Source organism: Nicotiana tabacum, chromosome 5 (assembly GCF_000715075.1).
Source record: "Nicotiana tabacum cultivar K326 chromosome 5, ASM71507v2, whole genome shotgun sequence".
Taxonomy (NCBI): domain Eukaryota; kingdom Viridiplantae; phylum Streptophyta; class Magnoliopsida; order Solanales; family Solanaceae; genus Nicotiana; species Nicotiana tabacum.
The window spans coordinates 20731871-20740336 of record NC_134084.1 but is presented as its reverse complement, the minus strand read 5'-3'; positions in this window follow the sequence as shown (position 1 = coordinate 20740336).

The following is an 8466-nucleotide window of genomic DNA, read 5'->3' as shown; positions in this document are numbered from 1 at the left end:
AACTTAGGAGTAAATGCCTCTCCTATGGGTGAAACTAAACTTAGGAGGAAATGCCTCTCCTATGGGTAAAAACAAACTTAGGAGGAAATGCATCTCCTATGGGTGAAACTAAAATAAACTTAAGAGGAAATGCCTCTCCTATGGGTGAAAACAAACTTAGGAGAAATGCATCTCCTATGGGTGAAACTTTAATGATTTCAAACTAGGAAGCACGTCTCTTATTAATGAAATCTTCACTTAGGAAGTGCGTCTCCTATGCGTGAACCATTTCCGTCTTCCTGAATTATTTACTTACCTGTGTTGTCTTCCCTCGAAATTGCTGGGGATTATTTTGATGGGGATGACTTTTCCTTTTGCTTCCTTACCCACTCTGGGTTGCCCGAAACTCTGTCGAGGATGCTTCTACATCTCGATGATCCGCTGGGGATAACACTGCTGAGGATAACTCTGCTGAGTAAATATGTTATCTTACTCCTTCCAAAATTACTTCCTTTTAAGTAGGATGTTTCATTCCTCTGCAAACTGCTTTTTTTTTTCTTTTTTCTTTTTTTTTATTCTTTTTTATTCTTTTTTTTTGTTTTTGTTTTTTGCATAGCTTCTTCCTTCGAAGACTACCTCCCTTGAGACTCGTTTTGCCTTTACCCGAAAGGAACCGTTGAGGATACCGATTTTCACCAAACTTGTGTTGGACTCCTCGAAACTGCTAGGGATAACACTATTGGGGAATTATTTACTTACCTGTTGGGGGATAAAATGTTATCAGCTGGGGATAACGCTGTAGAGGATAACACTGCTGGGGGATTCTTTATTTCTTCAGAACTAGTGCTTCACTTTTCGGAAGGCTGTTGGGAATGATACTGGCCTTTTACTTTTTATGAGCACGAGTTTCATCCCTTTGTTCTGTCTGCTGGGGAACAACTTCCTCCATTGAAACTTATTATGTTGGGGGCAACACTAGTTCAAAGACCACTTACCTTGAGACTTGTGTTTTCTTTATTCTTCCTCGAATAGGTACCTGACTTCCAGAAAATTTTCTAAATGGAAGGAAAATTTTCTGTCCCAGTTTGATAATATCCCTTGTGGCATGCATTTTTGTCATCAATGCCATTTCCTTTACCTGTTTCAAATCAAACAAAATTTGTTAGTTTAAAATGCGGTGGTTGGTTGTGATACTCCTGCTGGGATGGTTTTCCCTTTCTCCTTCCTTGCTCTGTGTTCCACAACTTGTTGGGGATGATATTATTTGCTGGGGTTAATCCCTTTCTGCTGGGGATATCCCTCTTCTTTTGTGGCATATCTCGGAAACTGGCATTTCCCCGACCTTTTAGTCTCGTATGAATTTCCCCAAATCATGCTCACTGCTTTCCTTGCTTTGTTCATGGGCCTTGGCCTTGAGGTTTATAACCTTGGTTTTGGCAAGGATATCCCTCTTGACACTCGTCAATCCTTTTGTCAATTCCCTTTTGCTGGGGATATCTTTCTTGACACTGGCCTCGCGCTTGTTCCTTGCTGACTATACCATTTGGATGTACTAGTCAGATCTCATTTTGTATAATTGGAAAGCTGATGGCATATTTTGAAGTCAATTCTCACTTGTTCTGACCAAACAAACTCTATTGGGGAATTTTTCTATGAAAGGAAAAAGATAAAAAGGAACAGAATAAAAAGACAAAGGAAAAAGATGACTCTTTAACAAAAGGAACTATAAAAAAAAATATATCAAACGCAGATACCGACTCTAATGGTCATGACATGCACATGTGGCCTATCCTCCGCCGTCAATCGTCTTTCAAGACCTTCAATTGGCAATTCCCCATCCGATTCTCAATCTTATTCGACTTGTAGTGCCCGAAGGGTTTTCACTATCAAGTCTCTCTCATTTTGGTTTTTCTCTCAGCTTTCATTGTCTTATTGTCTTACGGTGTCCGTAAAGATTTTCACCGATAAGACTCTCTCATTTGTATCACTTTCCATCTGGGGATTTGGCGTGTTGCCGGCATGACTCTTTCTGCTGGGGCTTAGAGTCCTTTCTGCTGTGGAACAGAGTGTTATGTTCACCGGTAAGACTCTCATTTGTCTGACTTGGCATTTTTTGAAGACTGATCAGAAGGTTTTTCTTTGGACCGTAATGTGGGTTTTGGATAGGCTAGAAAGAAAGGGTATTAAAGGCTCAAAAATGCATCGATTTTGGGTTATTAATTACAACCTTCGGAACTAGATTTATTTACAACAAACGCAACCTTTGCCCCAGTTTCTTGTTTGGGGATATCTTAATTGATTATTTTTTCCATTTTTCAAAACTATGACCGAGCCGTGAAGCGCCTACGTATCCTCTTTGAGGAATCAGGTCAAACGTAGTTCCCAAATCCTCTGTTTTCTTCTGACTTTCTTTTGTTTTTTTTTGTTATCATTTTTCTTTCCTTTTTTTTTTCATTTTTCTTTTGTCGTTTTGTTGATTTTTTTCTTTTCTTTTTGTATTTTTTTCTTTTCTTATCTTTTCATGTTTGTGTTTCTACTCTTTGCTACTGATTCCGAATGAGGGGTATGAAAGAAAATAAATAAGGCTCAAAAGGGGTAACGAAGGATAAAGTGTTTAGGTAGCAGAACAAAACGCCTTCGTCATTCCAGTCTTCAAAACATGCCAAGTGAAAACAACACAATTGAACATAGATTTATAGTCTCTTCTGATGGTGCTGGACTTGACAATTATATTCAACATTTGCTTTTCATTTGTCATTTCTGAAGCACCGTTGGCGACACTCTCACTTCTCATTATCATGAAGACCCTTATGTCAATTTGGCGAATCTTGCTTTTAACGGTTTTCTTTATGTTTTACTTGCCCCAGTTCCACATGACTTGGGCTCCAAATAATCTCAAACCGTTCTTATTTCCTTTAAACGTTTCGATCACCTCCCAATGGTTTAATGATCAGCTTTTAAGATTGGGCCAAAATTGTGTGCGCATGTCATATCACTAGAATCGGTGTTTGAACAAAAATGACGAAAGGACTAAACAAAAAGCTGACTGGAAACAATAAAAGACCGGATTTTGCATTAGACTACCGGTGAAATGGTTTGAATAACAAAACAATCAAAAATAAACCAGAATAAAATCCAAAACAACCTGGACAAAATTTAAACAAACCGCTATGACAAAATGGAAAGATAAGCGGAAAGATATTGACACAAAGCAATATCCGAATTATAACCCTAATAATCCGAACAACAGAAATGACAACAAAATAAGACACCACAAGCTTCTCTCTTGCTAACCAAGGAACGGAGCGTCGTCCTACTTTAGCAAAACTTGCATCTTAGCCACTGAGCTTCGCATCAGTATTGCCTAGACCATTATCAATTTCAATATCCTCAACCTTAGTCAACAAGTCCCCAATAGGATTTGAGTGCTTCTGCTATCAGGACTGATTCCAGCAAAGTGTGCATCATGATGTGCGGGTAAAGGATTCTGCGCGATGTTCTGGGTGTCATTGTCCGGCTTACCACAAACCAACCACCTTATCTTTCTTTGTGATTCAAAATAGAACAGGTTAGAATGGACTCAGTCGGTCCTCACTATTAACAATATATATTTTTTTTCGTTTTTATTTTCATTTTTTTTTTCATATTTTTTTTCATCATTTTTTCATTTTTTTTTCATTTTTTTTTCATTTTTTTTTGTTGTGGTCGAATCTTATGGAGATTGCCTACGTATCATGACCCCTCATGAATCAGACCTTGCGTAGTTCGGACCAATAAAAGATAAACAATAAACATTTTTTTATCAATTTTCATATTAAAACAAACTGTGTTTCAATGGTTTGAAGATGACCTACAAACTCGAAAATTAAACAACCCACATATTTTAATCAAAAGATTTACAAAAATCCAAAAACAAATGGCCAGCTTCCTTTCTCCGTTTGACAAATGCAACCGAACGGTTATTTTTGCAAACGTGGCCCCCTCCAAATTTCATATAAATTTTGAGGCCGGGGAGGATTATTTTATGACACTTTACAAACTTGCCCATTCTTTTACGAAAATAGCCTTTCGACAACTGAAAGATACTCTGAGGCTATTTCGGCAAGAACGGTTTAAGGCGCGGTCGAAGCTAGTTTGGCTTATTTTTGACAAAAAAATCCAAACGGTATTCACCTGACCGCTGACTCTTTTTTTTTTCAAATTATAATAAAACCTGGTGTTGCAAACACGACCCTTCAGCGTCTCGGGGATGAAGATTTTTTAAGGCTGTGTGGGTCAACTGGGCCAAAATCCTAAACATTACCCAAAAGGTGGCTATTTATGCGAAATCAGCCTTCCGGCGTCCCTTTCGGGAACATTCGGCTATGTCTTGACAAAACAGCGTCACCCGACTTCTTTATGACAAAATTAAAATTTTGACACGTTTTTTATTTATTTATTGGTTTTTGGCTATTTTAGCAAAAATGGGGGTTGGACCCGATGAGGGTTGCCTACGTATCTCACATCCGGTGAGAATCAAACCCGCGTAGTTCGGGCAAATTAACCGAACCATTTTAAAACAAGTCTCTTTTTGATTTTCATTTTTCATTGACAAACCATTTTCCTTTTCTATTTTTTGAAAACAAGACAAAATAACGACTTTTTTTTTTTTCATATTCAACAAAAATAAAACAACCTATTTTTCCAAACTAAAATAAAGACTCTTTTTCATTTTCTTTTTCAACAAACGACTTTCCAAAAATAAAAAACTTTTTTTTTCCTATTTTTTTTTTTCATTTTCTAAAATAATCAATTAACGTCTTAACTGTTATTTCTCTTTTTGTTTTCTCTTTTCTCTTTTTTTTCAACATTCCCGAGATTCAGAAACCGGTCAACATGCAGGTTCGAAAAAAATATATGTACATAGCAAGTAGGATGCATCAGGATGGTCTTTTCATATCAGGTTGCTAGTCCTAGACGGACCCAACCCCTGTGTTGAGTCCCCTAAGTCAAATGCAACGTGATGCAAATAAGCGTTCCTACTAGGGATCCGGCATGAAGTCACGTTATTCTATGTTCAAAACCTGGGTCGGTGTTCTAGACAGTGTACCCGAGCGGACAACTCGAGTCGAGGAGGGAGCAACTTTCCGGGAACCAAAAGGCCATCCGGCTTAGTAACTTATCCGAGCCTCTTTCTTATTTCAAGGTATGACACTAACAGAATAGGGAGTCTCAACCAGTAAGCACATCCCGGAGGTGAAGAGAGAAGGGTTCGGCACAGTTTATATATACAATCAAATAATATCAAAGCGGTAAAAGCAACATTTAGCACATTAGGCTCAAACATGTAAAAATCAGATAAAGCCAAATATAACAATTTATCTAAGCTCGAATTTCTAACCCTGAACCAGTGGTTCTGGGTTTAAATCCCCAGCAGAGTCGCCAGAGCTGTCACACCTCCTTTTTCCGCCCCCGCGAGGGTGCAGGAGTTTTTTCAATTAAAGGACAATCGAAACGGAATTTATTTAATTATTTCAGAGTCGCCACTTGGGAGATTCAGGGTGTCCCAAGTCACCTATTTTAATCCCGAATCGAGAAAAAGAATAACTCTGTATTACAGTCCGCGAACCAGAAATCCGGATAAGGAATTCTGTTAACCCGGGAGAAGGTGTTAGGCATTGCCGAGTTCCGTGGTTCTAGCACGGTCGCTCAACTGTCATATTCGGCTTGTTTATCTGATTTTATACAAATACTTATGTGCAAATTTTATCTTTTTACAGCTTTCATAATTGTTATTATTATTTTTACAAGAATGTGAACATTGTTTAAAACATGTCTTTGGATTACGTCACATGAAATGCACCCGCAATCCGGAACACATTTTATTCAATGTTTTGGGATTTGGATTTGGGTCGCATGAATGCGCACCCGTGTTTAAGAATGTATTATTTATTAAAATCGTGCCTAAAGCGATTAGCGTATTATTATTTATGGGTAAGACCGTGGAATTCACTAAACAGTCCATCCCGAATTCTAAATACTCAATTAAACACTATTGAGGGCCCCGCAATTGGTGCATTTTATTGGGCAAAGCTCATCTCGTTTTATTTTTTTTAAAAAAAGGACAGTCCTAAAATGCCTACATTTTTCTATTGAAATTTGTCTCTACAAAATAAAAGAGAAAATATCTTAATTTATTTACATGTTATTACCTAGTTACATTATACTAGGCATGTTCTCAGTTTGTCAAATTAAAAAAAAACATAGCAATCTAATTTTAATCCTAGACCAATTACATGCTGAAATTAACCAATATTATTTAACTAAACAATATTTCTGCCAAGTTCCTACTAGATAGCCTATTCGTTTGATTTTTGACTCGACGGAGTTACTACACCATTTATTTATTTTTAGGCATAGTTCATCTGTTAAGCTATCGTCGGATGTTCCACTATATGTATTAAATAGCTACATGATTTTGATTTTTGCAAGCTAAATAATTTGTACATACAAATAAAATTCAGAATATAATTAAATATAATTCAGAATTTCAACTCTTCATTTTTTCGTATTCATGCTTCATATTCGGATTACAATAACCAGCGTGTCAGTTGTGTACCTGATATTGGAAGCAAAAAAAATGAAGATGAGAATCAGCAGTAGTAATAACAGTACAGCACAGCAACAATAGCCCAACAATAGTAACAACCCAGGAAAAGAGTTTGCAAACCGGTGGAATAGTAATCCCAAAACAAAAGCTTCAAGCTTTGATGAAACAACAACAATTAATGCTGATTTCAAACAATGAAAGAAAGCAGAAGATTTTTTTTTAGTTTTTTTTTTATTTGAAAGTTTACATATTTTTCGGAATTTTTCTTCTCTCTTAAATATTCAGCTCTTTTTTTTTCTCTCTCTCTTATTCTCTCTATTCTTCTCTATCCGTTCTTTTTCTTCTTCTTCCCCTCTCTCTCTCTGATTCAAAACCTCTTATTTATATCCCCAACCCTTTAATCTTTTAATCAATTAAAATCAACCAATTTTCTCCTACCAAACCCATTATCTTTCCACTCATCCCCCACTACATTAAACTAACATATCAAACCAACCCATTACATTTTGTCCCCCATGCCTACCATAAACAATTGCCATATTCCCCTCCACTATATTTTGTCTTGTCCCCCATTAAATTAAACAATTATATCAAAACCCACCCCATTACATTTTGTCCCCCATGCTTAATTACTTTAATATTATCTTAATTTTAATGGAAAGAACATTCAAAATAAATAATTATTCAGAAATTAAATTCCAAAAATGCCCCTCTGCCCTTACTAAAATTACCAAACTACCCCTGAACGTACTGCAAATTACCAAACTACCCCCATCAGCTATAACAAATCAATTAATCACACTCAACCAAAATATAGCCAATATGACCAATTTCTACACAAATTCAAACAACAAATCATATGAACACGGATGAACAACATAACAACAATATCATATGAACACAAATTGAACAACAAAGAACAACTAAAATTTTGATTGAACAATATTTTTAGCAACAAACAAACCTATTCTCGGATTCAACAACAACAACAACAAACAAGTATATTCAGATTTCTAAATTCAATAATATTGAACTTAAAATCAACTCTAACAACATTACAACCAACAATTCCTATATTAAACTTAAACAAGATTATGAGACAAATTCAAGAAATAATCATAAATGATAAACAAGAAATCAAACTATACAAATTTCGGATTCAAGATCAACCAAACAAAGTATGAACATGAATAAAAATATTCAATAACAATAACAAACAAACTTTGTTCAAACTTCGAATTAAACTTAAACAAAACAAATAAACATATTCAAATCACTAATCTTCAATTAATCAATAAGATCAAATCCAACAAAATTATAACAAAGATACATGATCCAAAAATTAAAACCAAAACATAACTTCACATTAAATTACTAAATTAAAAGCGAACTTCAATCAAAGATGAACATGAATTAAATCTATTTTTAAACAACAAAACATGACGGATTCACATGATTTAAACAATGTTAACAATTTCTGAAAATACATAAAACATATGAAACAAATTGAAGAAATAATTAATTTAAACTTCAATTTGAATTTAACAAACATTAAACTAACAATTCCTTTTTTACAAAAATGAATAAAATTAACATGAAATAAACATGAAAAACAACTAATTAATTTCCCATTTGAATCTGAAAATTAAATTAACAAAACACATGAACAAACTAAAAATTAATTCAAACGATAGACATGAACAAAACAAGGATCGAACATTTATCGATTTTTACTTCGAGTAATATAAAAACGAATTATGGACAAAAATAAAACTCAAAACCAACTAACCGTAGATGAATCAACGACGAACTCGATTGTAAACAAATCTGTCCGGGCCTCGACTCAACGAAAGACCTTCGAACTTTGACGAAACGAAGAAGATGAAGCAACAGTAGAA